At 37.2% G+C, this 23,127-nt stretch overlaps 2 long non-coding RNA genes across 2 annotated transcripts in view; both read right to left on the reverse strand.

Moving 5' to 3' along the window:
- The window catches only part of LOC106032307 (uncharacterized), a 46,068-nt gene extending 32,135 nt beyond the window's left edge, over positions 1 to 13,933 (reverse strand). Inside the window, exons 1-2 of the long non-coding RNA XR_001204773.3 lie at positions 12,753 to 13,933; positions 12,493 to 12,614 (exon numbers count right to left, since the gene is read on the reverse strand). This is a non-coding gene — a long non-coding RNA (uncharacterized lncRNA). The remainder of the gene's footprint in view (positions 1 to 12,492; positions 12,615 to 12,752) is intronic.
- A 4,444-nt stretch (positions 13,934 to 18,377) lies between these two features.
- LOC106032308 (uncharacterized) overlaps positions 18,378 to 23,127 on the reverse strand; it is a 98,754-nt gene continuing 94,004 nt past the window's right edge. The window contains exons 7-8 of the long non-coding RNA XR_010831162.1: positions 22,912 to 22,998; positions 18,378 to 22,123 (exon numbers count right to left, since the gene is read on the reverse strand). This is a non-coding gene — a long non-coding RNA (uncharacterized lncRNA). The remainder of the gene's footprint in view (positions 22,124 to 22,911; positions 22,999 to 23,127) is intronic.

Genomic DNA, 23,127 nt, shown 5'->3' on the forward strand with positions numbered 1-23,127 from the left:
GAATTGGTCCAAGCTCTGTTTTGATAAATTACAGAAAAGAAAAAAAAAAGCTTTTACATGTATATTTAGGAAAAATAATTTCAAATTGAAATAGTGAAAAAATCAGCAACTTCTATCCAATTTCCACTACATAAATTAAGGGTTCTGATGTTTATGGGGTAGGGTGAGGATTCTCTATGTTGAGTAAAACATGACCTTCAGTGACATGAACAAGGCATACCATTCACCTTTGCACTGAAGCCATCATAACTTCAAGACTCACACCAGGACTACATGAATGGGCAGTCACAGCACAGGTTTAGTAGGTGCAAAAAAAGTGACTGCACAATGGAAAGCACTGAAGCAGAACAGAGAAGATGAAGCAAAACGTCAGCCTTCCAACAGCCTGCTCTTTGGCCGAACTCCAAGCAATGTGAATTGTTCCCACTACTTGACATCACCAGGCCACCCTAGCTGTCCTTGGATGTATTCATGAAATTGAGTGTGACAGTGGGATGTGACAAAGTTGTAACTCCTACTCTGCCTTACAGCATAATCAGACAGCATGAGAGATGCAGAGCCGGTGTTCCTTTTTCCACCTTCAGCTGTGGTGTGGGGAATCCTTCTGTACATTTATTATACAGTAAACAGATGAAATTACAGATGAACACAAACCTCTTGAAATAGATTCAAAGAGACAGCAGATTCATTTCTTGCCTGGCACTAGGAAGAACAGCAAGTTACTATATTGTTTCTTTTCTGACCTCAGGAAGATAAAAATGCTTGTTACCATAACTACACCAACTCAAAGAAAAAGTTCTTTGTCTCCTATACTTATGATGCAAACAAAGCAGAAACTTTTTTTTTTTTTTTTTTGAAGATGCTTAACACAGCAGGACAGGATCAAAGTGTGAAGGTCTGTGGCTGGCCAGTGAAAGTTTCAGAATGGCTCCAACAAATACTCAAAAGCATAAGTGGGAGTGACGCCATGCTTTTTAGATACACCTCTGTTTTATAGTACCTGCCACCTATTATATGAAAGGGTAGCCAATAGTTACCCCCAAAACATCCTTTCCATGCTTTTGGCACCAACTATTTGCCACTGAAAACAGAAGAGAGGAAACCTGTCAGAGTAGAACTTGTGTGAAGTGCTCACTGGGTCTTTAATAAAAAAAATGAATAAATAAATACAAATTTAAAAAAGGACATTGCTTTCCCTAAGGGTCACCAAAAGTACATTTGAAAAAAAATGCATCAAGTGACTGGAAAGCAAAGATGTATCAGAACGATTAAGGAGGTAAGGAAATAAATGCTTTTCCAACTGCAGCAAGCCATTCAATAAATTTCAAGGGCCTGGACAATTGTTCACATGTATCCAAACTACACATACCAGAAGTCTTAGCTCTTGATTATAAATAAATCTTTCACACTGACTTAATGTCTAGTAGCCATTGCTTCAGGCAAAGAAGTACATAACAGTCTTCTTGAGAATGTGAAATGTAGTATAAGGAGAAAAATTTTTTTTTTTTTTTAATTGGCAGTCCTCTTTAGAGTAAACATTAGTTGTCTCATCAGCTGCTATTATGAGGAAGAATGTACTCCAAGTGCACAGATGTGTATCATGGAAACAAATTAGGCCTAAAACATTTTTTTCTCTTTTCATAAAAAGAACTAAAGAAACAAGACTGAATTATGCACTGATTTTAATAATGAACGATATTGGATGACATTTTTCATTTGACAGTGAAATTCCTTCCCAACTGTTATTTTAGCCTGTGATTTTTAGAGAGCATTAACCCACTGATAACTCCTATAACTCCTAACTGAAATTCTCAGAAATATATTCTGTTAATAATTTGATTTGCTCTTTGTTTTCACCTGAACTCTATGGGAGAAAGGGAAATACAATAGACGGTCTTAAAAGATTACATATTTTGTCAGCTAGATACCACAGACTAAAAGAGACGTCTTTTTAAGCTGATCATTCTCTTCCAAGCAAGCTCAGGACTCTCCTTTTATTCTAAAATAAAAGCCACCAGTGTTTTGTGCATATAGGAAACAAATATTTATAGCAAGTATTGCAGATGTGTAAGATTTACCCAAATCATAACCTTGGAGAATTAAACAATTTCAGAAGCAAAATCAGCTCCCAGTGAGACTTTCTGCTGCATTTCCCTAATGGGAAGGGCTCTGTAAGGTAAGGCAAAAGACACAAGGGGGTTTTTGGAAGTGGACCAGGAACACAGGAACACCACTCCTCCCAGAACCTCAAAGGCTGTCTATCCTTGCCAGCAAGATGGTGGCAAGGTCCAAAAAGATAACTCCTCATTAGAAGTCACAACTGAGCATAGGAGGGTATCACTGTGTTTTACTATGATTTCCTTTCTTTCTTCCCAGAAAAAGGATTTTGACCAATCGTTCATCCCTTTCTCATGTGTCAATTATAGCTGATCACTCAGTGTAACAGCCGCTTTCAGGGTAACAGAAATCCGAAGGCTTTAGTTCGTATTTAAAAAAAAAAAAGAGGACCACAAGCTTGCCACTTCTTCTAGTCTACCTGGATTCTTTTCATCTCTGGGCCCCAAAGTGATTTTATTCATATCAAAGCAGATGGCATTTATCAGGGACAGCAAAACTCACAAATGCCGTACTCTGTATGAAATCTGCATAAGAGGTTTACCTGTGAATGATGTTTGAAGGGGGGATCAAACTGATCAAGAGCCTGATGCAAATCAGAGCATAATAGCAAAGCAACCGTGTGGGGGAGAAACAACCTTACTCCTTACTCAAGTATTCAACAGTATAAAAACAAATATTCCTTCCAGTACTCCGACCCTTCTTGGCTGTGCTGAATGCAACAAGCTCCCAAAAAAGAATCAGCAGTTCACTGGATTGTTTCATTAGTAAATTAGGTATACCTATGTAATTCAACAGGATTTGTGACTTTCACCATCCTTTAAGAACTCCAAGAACAGAGCTACTGACCTTAAAGGAAGACACCACATGCGTTTTTTTGTTTGTTTTGTGTTTGTTTTGTGTTTGTTTTTTTTTAATTATAAAACTCAGGTTATTTTTATCTTTTTTGTTATATTAGAGTTTTGATTAGTAATCAAAGATTAACAGTTCATTTTAGAAACATATCCTGTTCCTTTACACATTTTAAAGTTTGCGGTTTTTTTTTTGTTTGATTGATTGTTACTTAGCAGTCATTTTCTTGGTTGCCCTATTTTCAGCTAGGATAGAGTTAATTTTCTTCCTAGTAGCTGGTATGGCGCTGTTTTCTATTTAGAATTAGAAAAATACTGACAATGATGTTTGAGCTGTTGCAGAGCAGCGCTGGCCCAGAGGCGAGGCCTCCCCAGCTCCTCGCGCTGCCCTGCCAGCGAGGGGCCGGGGGTGCCCCAGGAGCTGGAGGGGACCCAGCCAGGACAGCTGGCCCAGGCTGCCCAAAGGGATGTCCCACACCGCCCGGCCTCACGCTCAGCAATGACACGGGGGGAACAGGCCAGGGTAGGGCGGGCAGATGCTGCTTGAGGATGGGATAGGCATCAGTCAGCAGGCGGTGAGCAATTGCATTGTGCATCACTTGCTTTCTATATTTTTATCATTATTTTTTCTTCCTTTTCTGTCCTATTAAACTGTCTTTTTCTCAATCCACAAATTTTTACCTTTCTTTTTCTTTCTTTTGATACTCTCCCCCATCCCACTGCAGGGGCAGGGAGGGAGCAAATGGCTGTGTGGTGCTTAGCTGCACAACACATTGGTACACAGCACTGCTCTATGCTTTGAGTTAGGATGTCATTACAACATGAAGCAGAAGACCACCGTTTCACACTCTTCCCATTGCAGTTCCTTTTATTATAATGTTATTATCATAACAATGTGGGGAAGAAATCCTGTAAAGATATTCTAAGTATCCTCACTAAACAGTATGACGCAACTGCTGTTTGTTTTAGCAATGTATTAATATTTAAAAAAAAAAAATTCACGTTGTCCTTTCCCAAGTAAAACACAGATTAAACAAACTACTGTTGACAAAAGCATTTTTCTCAGCAACACTAGACATTACTTCTCTAAACAACATGCTTACAAAACATAGCTTCTCTACAGAACCTTCTGTCTAGCCAGAAGAGGTTTTTTTTTTTTTTTTTTAAACAACTTCATAATTTCTGCTTATGGCCCCAGTGAGAGCTTTGGGACCTTGGAGAAGTCATTGTATTATGAATACTTGTAATGAAAACTCACTGTTCTGGAATACGTTCACGTCCCACTGATGACCCCACACATTCTTTTTATTCATTGGGTAGCAGTATCTGCAAAGCACATTCAAAATTTTTCTGCCATGTGAAAAAGCTATCCTTAACTTGGGCTTCACCTTTCATACTATAAAAAGCACTCTTGCTCTGCTTCATTATGACTTGATTCCTGCCACTAAATTTCCCCCCAAAAAATGTTTGCAGACAGTAGCATTATGGTCCGATAGTATTAACCACAATTGTTTTGACTTCTGATAGATTGTTTAGAAAAGGTTACGCAGCAAAACCTTAGCTGAACATTCTTAGGCCTCCTTTAAATATTTTTTCCCTACTAAGTCTGTAAGATTTGAATCATTTCTTGAGAGGCTGCAACTTCCATTATTGTGCCATTCATGCTCCTATGCTTTTTACAAATTGGGCATCAAACTATAGCTTGTCTTTCATTTCCTTAGGGGGTCCTCTTCCCACCTCTGGTCTCCCCATCTGCCAAAGGCAATTGCAGCCCCAGGCAAGGTGGCAATATGTGCAGATGACAGAAAACTGTCTCTCAAGATCTTTCTCTTCAGTGCTTCAGGTAGGCCAGACTGTCCTAGCAACTCCCTTCTTATACAGTCCAAAAAAAAAAAAGATTGGGAACCATATTTTCATGTAATAAATTGGCATATCTGGTGATGCCTCTTTACTGAGAGTGGTGCTTAATAATACATTTTACTGTTTCTGAGAGCATTCTTTTCCACTTTTTTCTGCAAACCATGTCAGAAGTTCACAGTAAACAGGGAACAAAACCAATATTTTATTGAAATGCATTCTTCACCTCTCACAAAATATACATACGCACAAGAACAATAAGCATAACTATGTAGATGTCTGTGTATATATATATTAGTACCTTTTTTAACTAGAAAAATACGTTATTTGTGAAATAATTTATGCATGGCCATAGCAAAAGCAGGATTTGACAAACATTTGAAATAATTTAAACTAGATCTTGGCTGTGCTGAAATTATTTAAGCTCACAAAATTCAAATTTGACCTCAGTTTTTGCAAGTCTCACTGAGAAGTGTTAAATCAACGGAGCTCTTCCTGATTCCTTAGTAGTTAATGAAACAAATCCATAAATTCATCTATAGTATGATAAAATTCCCAATATAACCTATTATAAGTTTTTGAAATGTTGAAGAAACAAGAACTGGAAAGGTCAAAATATAGCATTTCTACAAGTAAGCACATAAATCTTTAAACATTCACCCTGACCAAAAAAAAAAAAAAAAGCCTAAATCCTGAGTCTGAAACATACTGGTAGAGCTACTGTCAAGCTATAACATTAATCTTTTTCACAAAAGGTTGCTTTTTAAATAAAAGATTAGTTTGGCAGTACAATTCAACTACAGCATTTTAAGCCCAGCATATTTTATAAAATCTTGTTATTTTACTGTAGAAGAAAAGATTGAAAACTGAAATTTGCGACACTGTCACAACTTAAGTAGAATAATTCCGAATCCACTTGTAGCCACACAAATATCAGGACAAATTTAAAAAAAAAAAGTTTAACGAGAAAATAAACAGCTGCAAACAACTAATATGCTGGTGAAAAATCTCTGTCCTTTCCTTCCTTATATGGATGCTGACTACCTGGAAAAATAGTGGCGATAATCCTTGCTTCTGCAATAAATCTGGCACCTGAGAACAACTGTGTTGTCTCATGGAAATCATCATCATAACATTCTACAAGTATTGTACGATACTCACTGAACATTAAGCTCCATTTTAACTTCCACCTAAAGGCCAATTTTCTTTTAGTCAAGGACATCTTGGCTGTTATTTGGACTTTAGGTTTCAGAAGCTGAAGGTCTGGACAGTTCAAAATAGAGCAAGCAAGAAACTAGACAGGTCCAGGGGAATGGAGCCTGGTACAGGTCACACTAGAAACATTTACTTGGTTCTCTGTCAGAGGATACTTCCCATGTCCTTTTTATAATAGTGTCTTCAGGTGACACCAAGCATGTTAGGCAAAAAAAAAACAATGTAGGAACCAAGTCAGACAAAAAACTTGAGAAGTCAGAAATTATACCATGGCATGGATGCTAAGTTTTAGACAAAACCAAAGAAAAAACCAACAGGAATGACTACAAATGAGTCATATGGTAGATAAAGAGCAGACAAGTCTAGTGCAAGATTGGGTCCTTCCTCAAGAGCCAGCCAACAGTAAAAAAATGCAGAAAGGCAAAAACTACCAAACGCGTCTGATCGACACCTTTTTGAACAAGGCCAGCACAACACTGACACCAAAAAGGATAGCTAGCGTTCAACAGCATTCACAGCTCTGCTAATAACTCATAAAGCAGACTTGGAATAAATATTAATGTAAGAAGGTTTGTACATGCATCTCCCTCAATCACTATATTCTTCCAAAACATGGTCCTTTCACTAGCTAGGCAATCTATCCAGCCATTTTCATTGTATTTATCAATGACAAGACAAATGCTGCAGTCTTCTCTAGGTCCCCAGAAAAAAAAAAAAAAAATCTGGCACATCTGAGACTGCTGACTTTTCCTCATATGCTCTTAATGAAAGATGAGCTGTTTCGTGACAAATTAAGATTTACCAAATTGCAACAGAAAATACTTGTGGATGCTACAGACTAATATCTTGATAGGCTGTAGCAACTTATTTGTGGTTCAAATCCATTGTGAATAACTAAATGGTTGCTGCTAAGATATGTTTATTTATATCCCACTTACAGCTGTTATGGAAAGATGCACTACTTAATGAAAAATCCACAGGATATCTCTATATTTAATTACTGTTTTCTAAAACTTCTGTGAGTGCACTTATGCAAATAACACTCCTTATATAACCTAATGTCTCAAATTCGGCAAAATGCACAGGCATGCATTTAACTGTTGAAATCACTAAACTGAGCTAGCATCTAGAGGTGGGCAAGCTCTCACTGAAAGAACACATTTTGAAGAACTTTGAAAGATCGGTTTTCTTAGTTATTACAAATATTTTGGTTTTGTTGCTTGCTTTTGTTTGAGATGGGACGCTGAAGATTATCTTGGGAAAAAGTGTAAGGGCAGTCTGTCCTTACAAAGAGGTTTCTTCCTTTAAATCTGGTTTTCCAAAACTGCAATATCCTATCTCAAAGGTTGATTATATTAGTTTAGTTTAGCAACTGCAGTATTACTGTTAATTAATTTTTAAAGTTAACTTTTTTTAGTTTAAAAAAGTCTCATGTTATAGGCTCTATTTTGATTTGGTTCACACTACCAAGCAGCATGACTCAGGGCAGCCACTGCACACCCAACCCATCACACACAAGCAGGAGCTGGTGCAGAGATGTTCCTGGAACCCAGAGTGGGGATCCAGGCCTTTCCTCTGCCCATCTTACCCTCCACCTCTCTTCTTCACCAGGTTTTATGGGCCATTCAGCCCTTTGCAAGATAATAAGGTCAAATAGCTTCTGTTATAAACAACAAGGTTTAATCAGTTTCTGCCTGACAGCTTCTGCCGTCAGTAAAACATTTCAATTGATCATTTGGTATTGCATCACCATAATTTAGCCCAAGTATACTTCAACATCGGCAGTTTCCGAGTGGGTCATCCAGGACAGCCCTCTCCAGGCCCCCACATTTTTAAGTTGGTGTCATGGACAGGATACCCTTGGTGCTGCTGAAGGGACTGATGGAACCAGGTGACCCCTGATCCCTTCTCTGAGAAGCGCCATATTCCAGTGAGGAATAATAGGCTGAAGACTAACAAGGGATCTGTTCCCTGTATTTGTAGGTTTTCACAGGGATCAGTTACCTGAATTTGTAGGTTTTTACTATGGTCTCCCTGGGAGATTCAATCATAGGTATTACACCCCTCTCCTGGAGGGGCTGGAGGCCTGTAGTGCCAAGCCTTCTCGCCCTGGCATGGTTTAGGTCCGGATTTATTGGCCTGACACACAGGCTCATAGAATGGCAATCTTAGCTAATGAGTTACCTCCAAAACTGTAAAGGTTAAACACTATCCTCTCCCTCTACGGGATAAACAAAGGATCGCCCCCGTGATTTCAGATCTAAAGGGGAAAGGAATAATTCTCCGTGTAAATTCCTGTAATTCTCCCGTTTGGCCTGTACACAAGCCGGACGGCAGGTGGCGACTAACAGTTGATTATCGGCACCTGAATGCTAACACATGTCCCTTAACCACTACCGTGCCAAACACAGCAAAACTGGTTACAACCATCCATGAACAAGCAACAATTCTGGCAACTATTGATATAGAGGATATGTTCTTTAGGGTTCTCTTGTGGGAGGTGGACAGAGAGCACTTCGCTTTTACCTGGGAAGATAAACAGTATTCATCCACCCATCTCTCTCAGGGATACCATCACTCACCAACCATTCATTGCCCCTTATGCCTGAGCACAAGAGCATGCCCAAATTACCCCCAGGGAAGAAGTCAAAATATATTAGTATGTTGATGATGTGCTGAATGGTGGCCCCAGTGTTGCTGTGGTGGGGCAGACTCAAAAGGATACAGTTGTCCATTTAAAAAGTTTGGGATGCCAGATTCTAGTAGAAAAGACAATACTGCCATACTCTAAGGCAAAATTTCTGGGTAGCTGGTGGAGGGAAAGGAGAGTGTGCATTCCCCCTGAAACCTTAATTACCCTTGAACAGGGGAAAGTTCAGTGTGCTAAACCATTCAGCTGGAGAACGGTGCGTTACCATACACAGTGCTACAGCTACAATCAAGAAAGTGCAGGAAAAGATGAAGGAAACATCAGAACAGAACGAAGACCTCTTCAAGGCCATGTAGCCAAAGGACTGGTTTGAGGGACTTGGTCCTGAATTTTCTCTCTTCTAATATCTATTTGGCTCACAGGGTGAGGGAGATGGCTTGTAAATATTGGATTTATGTTATTGTGCAGGATTTCGTTCTCTCCCTCTCTTTCTTTCTCCCTTTCTTCACCACGTTATGGGCCGTTCAGCCCACTGCAAAATAACAAGGTCCAAATATCTCCTGTTATAAACAAGGTTTATTCAGTTTCTGCCAGAATAACTTCTGCCATCAATAAAACTTTTCAATTGATCGCTTGATGTTGCATCACCTTAATTTAGCCCAAGAATGCTTTGAACATCAGCAGTCTCCAGAGTGGGCCATCTAGGACAGCCCTCTCTGGGCTCCCACAGCATTTTAAAATAATAAAAAAAAAAAAAAATACAAAGTAATTTTCCATGGAATGATTGTAGTCAAGTTGCAATGAAAATGTCAAACACACCAAAATTAAGACTACTGATAGAGTAAAAGTAAGCTTCGAGCCTCATCAATTAAATATTAAAATTTCAGGTTAGGCTTTATCTGGTATATATCATATCCTTTCAAATCCTGTTTCAAATCCTCCTTTCTCTGGAAATGAACTATTTCATATCTGTACATGCTCCTGTATATCTTAGTTAATTTCTGTGATCTACACCTGCTACACTCATGCCTTAGGAAACTTATCACCTTTGGGAGATTTCTAACAATTAATATTTGAGTTTAGTAATGTGACAGAATGGTCAGGCTTCAGCTGGTTTCTGAAAGAGAAAGCTATCTTCCTCTGAGGTGTCCTTCTGGATCGTCACAATTCATTGGAACAACACTATCAAGACAATCCACCTCCCCCCAACAGATTAGAAAAAGAAAAGTTATACTCAGGCCCTGATTTTATTCTGTTGTAGAAGAGAATTTACATAATAGTGTGGATGCCTTCGTTAACCTTTGTTGTTGTGTCTATCTAGACTATATGATGTATTTCTACAACCAAGACAACACTGAAAAAACATCTTTTGAATGCAACTACAGAAACCCTACCTGCTCCCTCCCACCCCAAGTGCTTATGAAAAAAATAAGGGTTAGCTTAATTAAAGCCCTATTATTCTCATAGAATGATAATATAATTCAGTCTCATTCACTATTATTGTCAAGGCAAGGAGGAGAAGTATTTGGAGAACTGGAATTTAGTAAAATGTAGAGCTTCTAAGATTAGCAACAAACTAAAGGAATCTGCAGGTGCTCAGAAGTGCTGAAGAGTATTACTTAAAGCATGCAAGTTAGGGATGGTCTCATTATCTTCACAGATTAGCAGTCAGTCTTTACTACAAGCTGTATAAAGTTATTTAATATAAAGTTTTTTGCTTGGCACAATCACTATTGAGTTAAACTCTGCAACTTAGAAAGAAATAAAAATAAGTAATCGTTCCCAGCATGCATAGATCAGTGCACACTTGATATATGCTCATTCATATTACATTTTGTGAAGAGGCTATTTCGAACCAACAGAACAGTTGGCTATTAAGATTCAAAATCATGTCAGACTGAAACTTTCTTAAACGAAGTTGGATTTATCTTTTTGCTCTGCTTTGAGCAGGGGCTTGCACCAAGTGACCTCTGGAGATTTCTTCCAACTTAAACTAATCTGTGATTTAAATAATGTCCTTTATATTTCTTGCTTAAATTGGCCTGAGGATGATTGAAAATTTTCTTCTAAGATCAGTTTTTGTTACATGTTAAAAAATGTTACATTACATGTTAAAAAAGGTTAAACAAACTTCAATAGGCCATTAAAGATGATTCAAAGGTTTTAAATTAACATGAACTATAGAATATTTCATTTAATCACTAATGGTTTGGCAAACCATACCTAGACACTTCAAAATACATCAATAAAGTTCATGTGAGAAATAACATACATACTGAGATCGCTTTTAGAGGCAGTAATTCACATTCTGGTGACATACAAGTTACATGAAATCTTTACAGACTTCTAGATGCTTGGACAACAGCAGGAAATAAGCTTTCCTTCTGATACTTGAATGATGAACCCTAATTGACATGAAGTGATAAATAACCACATTTTTACATGTGGATCCTCTTATATTAGACTTGCAAAACATCTAAACACCAAGTTTAGAATCTTCAGGCTGAAGCTCATTGGCGTATAACACGAAAGTACTCTTCATAACAAAAGTAACACCGAAGTAACAATCACATCTAGCCTCCTTTATTTATTAAAAATAAAAGCATCTAAAAGTTACATATTTTCGTGCAATTTGGTGAAAAATCAAAGTTTAAAAAACAAATCCCTGACAAGCAAAACTGAAGTGTGTGGAGTATTCAATATATGAGATTTTGTTTGTTAGAAATTTATATTTTTCTTTTTTAAGATTTTTACCTCTTTTCAAGATATGAGAAATGCTGAAACACATTTCACTAGCTGTGAAAAATTCCTCCTCAGAAACAACATTCTTAGGACCACAATTGAGGTTGTAAGTTCCTCCAGCTACCTCTAGCTCAAAATATACTTTAAAAATAGCTTTAAGTAGCACACTACAGCATATCTTCTTGTAAGGATATTAGCAGTACTGAAGATTCACTCACTTTAGTACATAAAGCTTGTTCTCTAACTGCAGATCTATACCAACTATTAGTAGTTTCACTAATGGCATTGATAGTACTCAGCTTGGGCCATTGCTCTACAGAAAGAGAAAGAATCTTGGACACTTACTACAGCTGCGTGTGCTTATCACTACAGCTTCAGAGAAAGGAAATGTGTCCCACTGAAACTGAATACAGTGCAGGTTTACACATGACTTTGTCGTATATAAGTGAAGGTATGAGGTTCAAAGTATCTTAAGTTATCAGAATCAAGCTTTACATGGGAGACTACAAAATTACTGCAATTGAACCACACTTCACTCCCACTGCTAAGCTGCAATTCTGAGGTATTTTTCACTGCAAGAGCTTCATCAAAAATCTCCATATTACATACATAAATACAGATATTTTAGTTTTCCGTTTTGAAGAGTTGTGTGCATATTGGGGGGGGGGCAAGGGGGGAAGACATTTTATGAATTCTGCTCCTGAAAAATATCATAAAATACTTGCAAAAAAAAAAAAACATATTTTCATGGGTCATTTGAGCTATTGTGCTTTTGCATACATAATAAGAATATTCTCATTGTAAAGAACCTGTTTGTTAACTTCAAGATACAAATTGAGGTAATACACTTGAATATTTCAAGCACCGAGGTTGCTCAAGCCAGAAGCTGCTCTGCGCAAATTTTTCATTGTTTGCGTATCACACATGTCTCTCAAGTAGAGTAATTACCAGATTACAGTTTTATTTATTTCAAGGGAACTGGTCACTTACCAGAGAAAACAACAAGAGCGTGAAAGTGCCAGCATCACAAGTACTACATCTAAAAACACAACGTTGACTTACCATACCCCTATTATGAGGTTAGGCCTTCTTGGTGTCTATTCCCAGCAGCTCCCTCGTCCTCCTGAAGCCAGCTTCTGTGCACCAGGACAGTCTGGTGCAGAAGGTGCTGCTGAGCTGAACACCTAGAAAATGGGATAGCGCATCTGGGCTTCCCAGTTCCTCTGTATCAGCTGCAAATCTGGTCACTAGAGCAACCCATGAGGTGCTCCCATCACCCCCAGGCAGGCCTCTCACAACAACAGCAAGAAAAGTACACTTACCTCTTTAACACTGATACCCATCCATCTGCTTACACTTCTGGTGAATGCCTTCCAGCAAGACGTCTCTCCCAAACACAGCATTACTCCACATATTTGTCCGCCAGAAGATGTTCTCTGCAGCCCAGCTGAAGTTGTCCTGTGTTCATCCATGAAGCCTTAAGATCGTGAAACCATTTTTGCCTTCTGTTGCACAGTCCCACTACAGAGTGCTCACAGCAGCGTTCCCCCCAACCCCATCAATAAAAACCTCTCACATAGGAGCCCTCCTTTATATGTAATTACCTCAAGCACCTGGGACAAGGCTGTTGTAATTACTGTCAGTTGTGTAAGCAGGAGAGCTTAGTATGACTGCTGGAAGAAGAGTTAGCTCCTAAGCGTAAAAGCCTGGTGGCTATTTGCCCCTAAGAAAGAGCTAACAGACCAGTTAATGGCCTGATGGAAGAAACCACAAGTGAGTCTATCAGTGATGCAGGTAGCAAACAATTTACTATGAACACCAGGAATCCCATCAGAATGGTTCTACAGGTTTTTATGCCATTCTTGTTGTTTTGGTGAAGTCCTTGTGTTACAGTCATAGAGGTGTTATTCCTCCTCCTCATCCGCCTCCTTCTGAAGGACATCCACCACACTGTGGCCTTGGGGCCTCCCTGATGCTGCGGGGTCTCCTGATACATATTGCATTTGAAGCAGTGCTGTCTTCCTGCTTTTTTGATATGGATGTCTAAACTTGGATTGTCTCAGTGTGGTGCTAGAGTACATTTTGTATTGTAACGAGTGCCAAAATCAGGAAATGCAGTTCTGAGCATGTAAGCGTAACAGAAAAATATGTCTGGAAACAATACCATCAGAAGCAAACTGGGAAATAGATTGCTTTCGTTCTAAAAGAGAGGGCAACCTCTGAACAGATTGGGTGGGAACAGGTATAATTTTAACAGTGGTATACCTAAAAACTCCAAAGTTTGCGTATTAGGCACTAGGGGAAAAAATGCACATTCTAAGCTCAAAGACACTATATGGGTTTTTGTTTGGGAAAATGAATGGAATCTGCCATGTCGGCAGTGTGGCATGATTGATCTTGATACAGTGCCTCTGGCAACACACTCAAAGACTATTTTGGTTTAAAGCTAGATTACAGTGTTTTATGCATGAGTATAATGGTGCAATTTAATTTTTTTTTCTCTTTAATTCCAGGCAAACTTGATTTTATGACTGCACAGTTTTTGTCTTCTACATTGGAAGAGAGATCCTTAAGGAGGAGATGATTATATATATAAGCCATTACAAGAAGAAAACTGGGGGGGGGGGAAGTCTGTATGAAAAAAAAGAAAAACTGATGACCACATTGTCCAAGAATGACCCCGTATCTGAAGAAGTGATCCTCAATGATCATATTTTATAAAAATGTTCCTTCATGAATAAAGTATGAATAAAAGAACTGTAACTGTTTGTATTATTAAAGGGTAATTCCAGCTTCAACATGTTAAGAGATTTAGAGCCCCATATTACACAGAGAATAGAACGTGATTTTTATTATGATAACTTAATACTGTCCACAGCTTGGATAATAAGTACGGTAATTTGACAGCACTCCTAAAGGAAAGAGCCAGCACACACAATGTACAGAAAATCTGAAAGACATTACAAAACATGATCATTATTCTAACTTCACAATGAATCCATAGCTGAGGAAAATAACATTCAACCAAGAAAAAGTGTTTAGTTATAATAATGAAAAGATAGTCCTGAAACTTTTAAGGCAGTTATCACAGACGTATTCTGGTGACAGCTACAAATCTGTGCTAGTATTACAGTGAATGGCTAAATCTATTTTATTACCAGAAAAGTGTAGCATTCTGCTGAACATTTTCCTAAGCTAATAGGAAAGCATAGCATTTCCATGCTTTGGATGATTAGAATAGTGTTGAATATGTAATTGTTATTGATAAGCCCATGCTGAAAAATCATCCATGACTGAAGTACTTACTGAGCCCCGTTTCTCTCATTTAGCAGCTATTTTGTGTCCTCTATTCACACAACTGCTCTTGCATTTGTCTGCTATTTTCCCCTACAATGCTGATTTAAAAAAAAAAAAAAAAAAAAGTGGTATCTAAGGGGCTGAAAGGAAAAAAAAGCTGATGTGCCGAAGATGAGACAGTTGCTTATAACAGATAGACAAGGCAAGCAGAAATGGAAAAAAATATGACTAGGTTTAACAGAGAACTTTATAATTGAAAGGAAGCTAGAAAAAGGGCCAGGGAATGATTACAAATAGGAAGAAAATGAAGGAACAGCTGAAATAGAGTGGATGAACCATCCTTGTGGCTTGTATAATAATAGGATTTGCTATCACTTTAAGACTTTCAGATGAAAATTTAATTTCATTACAATAAAATTTAATTTTTCAGATTAGAAGGCTAATAAACTTCAATGAGTGTTCTTTTAACTATTTATGCCTGAATGCACATGTAATATGTGTTGTGTTTTTTTTTTTTTTTAAAAAAAAGGAATAATTTTGGTATAATTGAAAAATAAAGCCATACTATTCAAAATGACCCTTTTCAGTTGTTATCTACCTGTACGATAAAAAATATCAAAAATAATTACTTAATATAGATCGTTATTCTTCAAGTACAGTGAAATTACTCATTCTCCCAAATAAAATGGTCTGTCTGGGGAGAATTGCAACCTGTAGCTACAGCTCTGCAAGTATCTCTTGATCATCTTTCCTGATATATCACTGAAGTATTGAATACCAAATAAAGTGAGATTCTATAATGAGAACAGAGTTTATGTTCGCATCCACCTTAAATCTTTTATTCCATAATATGCACAACATTATTGGCATTGCTATTAAATGAGACTACTGCAGAGTTTAGCTAACTTTTGTAAAGGGATAGAAGATCCCTTAGCATTAGTGCTCTGCACAGGCAGTATCTTCTTCAGACTTTTCCAAAGAGAACAGTTATTTGTTTAAAGCAACTAAATATTTAAGGTTTGCAACAATTTCTATTAGCATTAAGCTTGTGTTAGGAAAACAACAACAAAAAACACATCTAATTAACTTTATAATCTAATTTACTTTACTTTTAGCCTTTGTGTTTTCTACTTTTGGACTGTGTTTTCAGTACATAAAACTTGGAAGCATTAAGGAAGGCTATATCTCAAAGCAGTAACTGCCAGTTTATCCTTTTCCTTTTAATTGAACAATTCTCAAATAATTCTTTAGAATCACAGAATACGCTGATTTGGAAGGGACCCACAAGTATACTCATGTCCAACTCCTATAGTGTACAGTGCTAACCAAAATAAAAGTTTTTAAATGGTATGAGTATTTCTCTTCTTTAATCTCCTGTGCTCTTAGCATGACTCAAAATAGGGATATTATTAAGTCATTTGACTTCACCCAAATCATTCACTAGATGACACTCTCGTATCATATTAGGTTCTGTTGGCATGCAAGACATCATATTGCCTCCCTAAAATGAGAACACGTTTTAGTGAAAATAATTAAAGACAGTGCTTTATTTTGTTATGAAGTGCCATGTAGAAAACAGTTCTTATGTTTACGCTAATAGCAAACTAAAGTTAAATTTATTCAGTACAGCAACTACTGGTAGAAAGCTGTCTTATATCTGACATAAGAGTCAGTAGCTGTACATTCTCCTTAAGCTCAGCTATCATGTTCAAGACAAGAAAAAAGAACAGGAGTTTTACTCATTTTTTTTCCTAATAAGTTATTGCAAGTCTTGTCCATTGCAGATATTCCAGATACAGTAATAGATTCTGTGAGAGGGAGTTATTATTTTTGTATATGGCCTGAAGTAAAAAGCAAAGAACAAATTACTAAATGCAAGTAACTGCTTTCAACTATAGATAATTCTCACACCTAATTTAATTGGGAGACTGAAATAATGAATCCCATTGCTTTTTTTTCTCAGGGCTTACCTGCGAGGTTATGATTCAAAGGATTTCTTCAGTTATGTATGACAGCTTCTTCTGTACTAATGGAGATAACCTTGAGTTAAGAACCATCCAGGTTTATTTCTGCTGTTAGAACATTTCCAGGTTTATTTCTCCAGCCACTTTGCCAGTCCCCCTCCAGGTTAGGAGACTTGACTCCACCTGATGTGACAGCTGCAGGACAAATTCAGCATGCTTTGTTTCCTCGGATGAAGAAAGTCTATGAAAACAGGAACACAACTGTTCATTGCGCCACACTAGAAGTAAAAGCTGTGATAATACAGTGGGCCTCTAAATCTGTGGCACGTGTATAACCTGCAAAAAATGCTTCACTTAAGTAATCTACTGTCCCAGAGATGACCCAAGTGGTCTAATGCAGAACTCAGAGCACTGTGAAGATGAGATCACTCTTTCTCAGCAAAGGACGCTAGCAGTTATGGATGACTGTAGCAACACTGTCACATCTGTATAGTCCCCTTAACCTTGGAATTTAGGAGCTAAGTATATTTTACTCTTTTTGAGAAATCTGTTGCAAAATTCCACTTCTGCAGAAGCAGAACAATTTATACCCTTGTTTCCTTTGTATAATGTTTGGATTTGTAAGAATTACATGGGCATATCTTTTTGGTAAGTATTTTGTATATTATGAATACTTGTAAGTATTCATTCTTTGTAAGAATTATGTGCAATACCATTTTATTCTCAGAATGAATGAATTATTTCAAAAAAGTAATTTAAGTTTATGCTTCATGGAGATTTAAGTTTTGTTTTGCACTGGGAAAGGTTTTTAAGCCAAAACAGTCATACAAAATATCTATTTTAGAGATAAAATGTGTTTTAGAGTATACATCCAGTTTTCAAACAGAAAAAGATATACTTGGAGTATACTTGAAAGTTGCATCTGCACTGTGGCTTGTGTTATCACAGTTTTGTCAGTCAAAAGAAAAAATTATATATTTTTTTAGTTACCTAGTAGTGGTTATTATGACTAGCACGCTCTAGTATTTCATATATTTAGATGAAGTAAAACAAAAATCCTCATTGCTTATGTAGTCCTACTGTAAATTTATTTTATGGATTATGGTTTGTGTTTTTTTTTGAGAAGTATATAGATGCCATACACGGTTGCAAAAGACATGTGGGTCTGTTGTCCAAATTCAAAGAGGTACATGGGTATTTGAGTGCTTAGAAAGTGGCAGCTGCTAGAAGGAACCTGATGGGCATGGATGTGTGAAGAGTTGAAAAAATCACGACAGATTAGAAATTTTGTAGCAGATGAGTTTACACCAGAAGATGCCACTGAATGCTATGAACTTTATTATGTACAGTGACAGGTTTTAAGAGTTTATATTTAAATTCCTGGTGGGCCTTCCTCAGAGGCAGTGAATCACAATTTTTTAAATAATTTTCAATCAATTTTAGACTAAAGCCAGATTTTTTAAATAGGTTCCTGCGGACTGTAAATAATGTGTTTTGTTTTTTTTACTTAGTTTTGATGTCATCTTTGTACTACTAAATGTGACCTACAAAGTTGGAAAGCACAGTTCACACATAATATTTTCAAATTATTTTCTACTGAATCTATTTCTATTGAATACACAATTTCAAAGAGGCCATTTTTTTAACTTTAAGACCAGATCTGCAAAGGGACTTGATGACTTAAATTTATCTTTGTCCAGGATGATAACCCTCCAAAACCTTGCTCATAATTTTTCATCTTCTGACAAATACCAAAGAGTTTCAGACCTAATCTGATACCTAGTTTTAATTGGGTTCGTCAGAAGTGGCAGCTACTATTGCCCAGTACTAATATGCTCAGAGCACGCCCAGGTCACTAACAGTAATGAGACACAGAACACACAAAGATATTTATGAAAGTAATTTTATGAATTCTAATAAAGGAGTACATTTTGAATTTAAGACGGTATTGACCAAAAACAAATGAAAAAATTTATTCACTAAGTTAGACATTTCAAATACTTAATGTTTTCTATAGCATTCTTTACTTGTTTTTTACTTTCATCATCATACTGATCTCTTAGTTAAAACTTTCATGAGAAATAACCTAAAGATAAGTATCCCATCTTATTTTTATACTACGTAAGTAAAGGCAGGCATCAAAAAAATCAAAATGTGTCTTAGTAAGATCATAAAGCAATGTCCAAGTTATTTTACTTAAGTAGCTAGAAAATAATGGCATGTCATTAGTTTTTGGAACGTGCACTGAATCATGATATTTTCAGCTTCTGAAACCCTTCAACCCATTTTCCACCTCATGAAAGTTGTTCCTCTTGGCCTTCATTCCTGGTGGACAATTATATACCATCAGTGATAAGCAAGAGGTCATCTGTGGTCATCTTCTATAGAAAGATATTAGATACCTTGTGTGGGAAAACTGAACACATTAAAGAGTAAAAGGCGAGACACGGAAGGATAAATGACTCAAAGCATCATTAATTCCTCCTGCTCCATTAGGTCAATTAGGTCATATGAATATGTGCCAAGCAATGGGCTTTTTTTTTTTCCTGACCCTGTACAGCTGTCAGTCAACTGTCTTACTCTGAGCTACTTAATTATACATGTCAGTAATGTGTGATTTTAAAGACAGCTCTCAGGTTGACAGTGCAAGCAGATGTCTCTAATAATGATTCAGAAACCAGTAAAAACGTTGCTGATAACTAGGCATTAGAAATAACCTGCTCTAAATCTGCTATTAAAATAAAAGTCTATAGCAGCAAACTGTGAGGAAAAAATGCTGATATACACCTGCATTTGTTCAAAATGGGAGGGGAAAAATGGGAATAGTTTAAACTATTAAAAACACGCAGAGAATATGTGTTAGAACAGGTATCTTTAGACTCCATTGTCGGCAGCAAGTGTCAATTGTGTGAGACAACATCTCCACTGACAGTTATCCCTTTGAATTTTAGTTTTCTGTGTTAAATTACTCTGCTCTATAAAGTATTGATTGCTTAAGAAATATAGTGACTTCGTAATTCCCTAATTACACTGATCCCTCACTGGTGAACACTTAAACAGCAGGAGAGCGAGCAGCCAAACACACACAAATAATCATAAACGTTTTCATGATGAAAACATACATCAGTAATTTGTTACATCTACAAACGTGAAATATCATCTATTTTAATGACGCCTGTAGTCAAGGTTTTGAAATTTAGATGCTATGTGGTGATAAATATCAGAAAATACCTAGCATTAAATTCACTATTGGGTCATTCCTGGGAATGCAGACACAACTTACATATAAATGGGTCTTCTCTCCTTAGATATGTTACATCTTGTTTCTTTTGGGCTGTTTTCTTGGAGTAATTTACTTCTACTAGGTCTCAGTTTTGCCTGATCTTTTTCAACATGCAAAATTTGGCATGTTGTGATGCTTCTTTTCTTTGAAATCAAGTATTGGTTGAGAATAAATTAGACAGTTTTATTGTAACAACTGTTGGCCCCCAAATATCAGTTAGTATGTGTTTTAGAAACTCACAGATACCCAAATGGTTTGAAAGTACCCTTCTGTCTCCTTTCAAGCGTCAGTATTGATAAGTCTGGTTTGGTTAATGTTTTCTTCGTCAGACTTATTCTTCACTGGGGGGATTGACCACTGAAATGATGTGATTTCATCTGAAACTGTGTACTGCAAATGCTGAGAGGTGGGGTTTGGAATGAGTATTTCCTGACAAATGTAGGCCAAGCAGTTTTCTGTTCAGTCTTGCCTTTGGGATGGAGGAGCTACGCAGGAGTTTATCATCTTATTTTAAGATAACCTCACCTAAATTTCCAGTGTGACAAACATAAAAGATGAAGCAATCTTAGATTTAGAAAGCTAATTACACTGGGTTGTAATGGACAGAGTGGGAAGAATCAATATGTAGGAGCAAGACAGTCATTTCATGTTCTTTCATATTGCTTAGTACAACAGGGACTTGATATGTATAGAGACCTGGCAACCCTTCTTTTTAAAACTGAATGCAAGTTTCATATTTATACAGATACTTCAGAAGACAGGAGCCATATAGCCATGTGGCATCGCAGTTCAGAATTCCCTTGATCCAGAGAGTTATATCTAACCAGAACACTATCAGGCAAAGCATTATTCCTACCATACTTCCTTCAGGCAAACCTTGTTTGATTTATTGACAATAACTTTTATAAAAAACAATGTCTTGTTATTAAAATACCAAATCAAATATTTCTTTATTTGCTGACAACATGTTTCTAAGTACCAACATCTACAGCAGGCTGAATTAGCTGAAATGTTATGTAGCCACAATTTTAGGAAAATAATTTAGAATCTGCAGAATGCCTCAGTCTGAATAGAGTTTTTGCTATCTTTTATCAATTTCACTATTAATTACTATTTCACTGTCTGAGAATGATCAACAGGGAAATAATCCAGGCAGTGGATGTTACTTTTCATTGTTGTTTAGTGTCTTTACGTTACAATATTTAAGTTTCAGTTTAGTGCATTCTTTCCCTTTTTTTTTTCCCCTGTTGTACCAAGGAAGGTATACAGCACAATCTGTAAATATTTCTAGACTTTGCAATTTAAATAAGCTAGGAACAGGGGAAATAGGATATGAATATTTTATTAACATACTTAGACCTGCTACCTCTTCTAAAGAGGGTGAAAATGGCATGGGGAGAAACCCAAGAAAACTAAAAACTTTCACATAAGTGGCTCCCTGACAGACTCTTCAGGCTGCCAAGTATCAAAAAAAAAAAAAAAAGTTTGCAATTATTATGCCAAACAAGCTTGTGTACATTTAAAAAAAAAAAATTGAATGATAACCATGTAGAATAGCATCCATAATGTTCTAATTCTACAAGAGCATTGCATGGATAGCTCTGTATGCATTCAGAACCACATTTATTTCACTTTCATCTCTGCATAGTCAGCTGGGGAATGTAAAAAGGAACAAAGCCTCTATAGTGCATTTCTAGAGTGGTTTATTCTGGCCAGTTCTGCCAACCTTGAAGTCAGCCACACTTTAAGATTAGCATTAAAAAAAATAAATAAAATCACATTGTGAATTCTTAGGTGGCTCTGAGATACTAAAAAGTTGACAAAGCTGTTAATTACCTTAGGTGCAGGTTCTGCTCTTTTCCCCTCATCTTTTCTCTTGAATATATGTACTTTCCTCCTGAATACATGTACTTTTCTCCCACTGCCTTCACCCAGCTCAAGAGGAGAGAAGCAGCAAGACACTACGTACCAAGATACAGCCTACTGACCTTGCAGACAGGAGATCACAGCACTAGGGAGCTGCAGTCCTCTCCCACTTGCATTTGTCTTCAGGGCTTCCTAGAGGAGTTTTGCAGAATCTAGACCCACGGGTACGAAGTGTTGCAGAGTTCATCACAACGTGCACCCAGTGGCCAGGTTTGAATCACTACTGCTTGAACAAACAAACAAAACCCAAAACACAATACAAGAACAACAAAACAAGTAGGAAAGCATTTTCTACCTAAAATTCTTAGGGGAAATCGCACAGTAATCAGTGATCTGAGGTATTTTTCTTTACTGTGTTTGTGTAAGGTTTAATGAAAAAGAGCAAAAGTAAACTTTGTACTATGAGAAACTGCAAATATCAAGCACCAGTGCTCTAGAGAGCTAAGATTAATTAAGCTGCTTTATTTTTTTTTTTTTCCTGGAAGGGGGAGAACTGTCTAGAGGACAACTACCTGCTGAAATAGGTTTTTATTTTCTCAAACCTTATGTCTCTTCCCAAGTAAAGTTCTGTGATGAAGTTTTTCTTCCTAAAAGATTAGGAAATGAACGACCTGGAAAAACAGTGAAGCAGTTATAGGGTTTTTCCTTTGGTGTGTTGTTCTTGAAAGGTCAATTGAGACCTCTCCATTTTTGTCTGAGATGCCAGCAGGTGTCTGATCACACTGCAGTCACTCCCAAGATGATGTGAAACAATCGCATCAACCTGTGACTGGGGCACAGGTTGTTAAATTTATGTAGTCACGGAGTTGCTTTGACATTGAATTGAAGGTGAAACTTCTCAAAATCACAATCCTATCAATTGCTGAAAGGTTAGCATTTCATCACCAATGTTGTCAAAAAACTCCAAGTAACTTTTGCAGCCTGAGCATAATATCAATTATAAACTCAAAAGAAAAATCACAAAACTTCAAGTCAAATCACATTAGTACCTAGGAAATATTAACAACTCACCTCACGTCCTAGCACTACCTCTTAGTTTATGCCTTGATGACCTTAATGTTGAAAACTCAGTGAAACAGATGGAGCCTGCAGCACGCCCTGAAAGCCAAGAGGAACAGGTCAGATTCCTTACAGACAGGGAAGGTGCACCTGGTGAGCATCATCCTGGGCTGAAGCTCCCAACAAACGTTTGTCCCTTCTGTGCAAATGAGATGAGTGGAACACCCT

This window comes from Anser cygnoides, chromosome 4 (assembly GCF_040182565.1).
Source record: "Anser cygnoides isolate HZ-2024a breed goose chromosome 4, Taihu_goose_T2T_genome, whole genome shotgun sequence".
Classification (NCBI taxonomy): domain Eukaryota; kingdom Metazoa; phylum Chordata; class Aves; order Anseriformes; family Anatidae; genus Anser; species Anser cygnoides.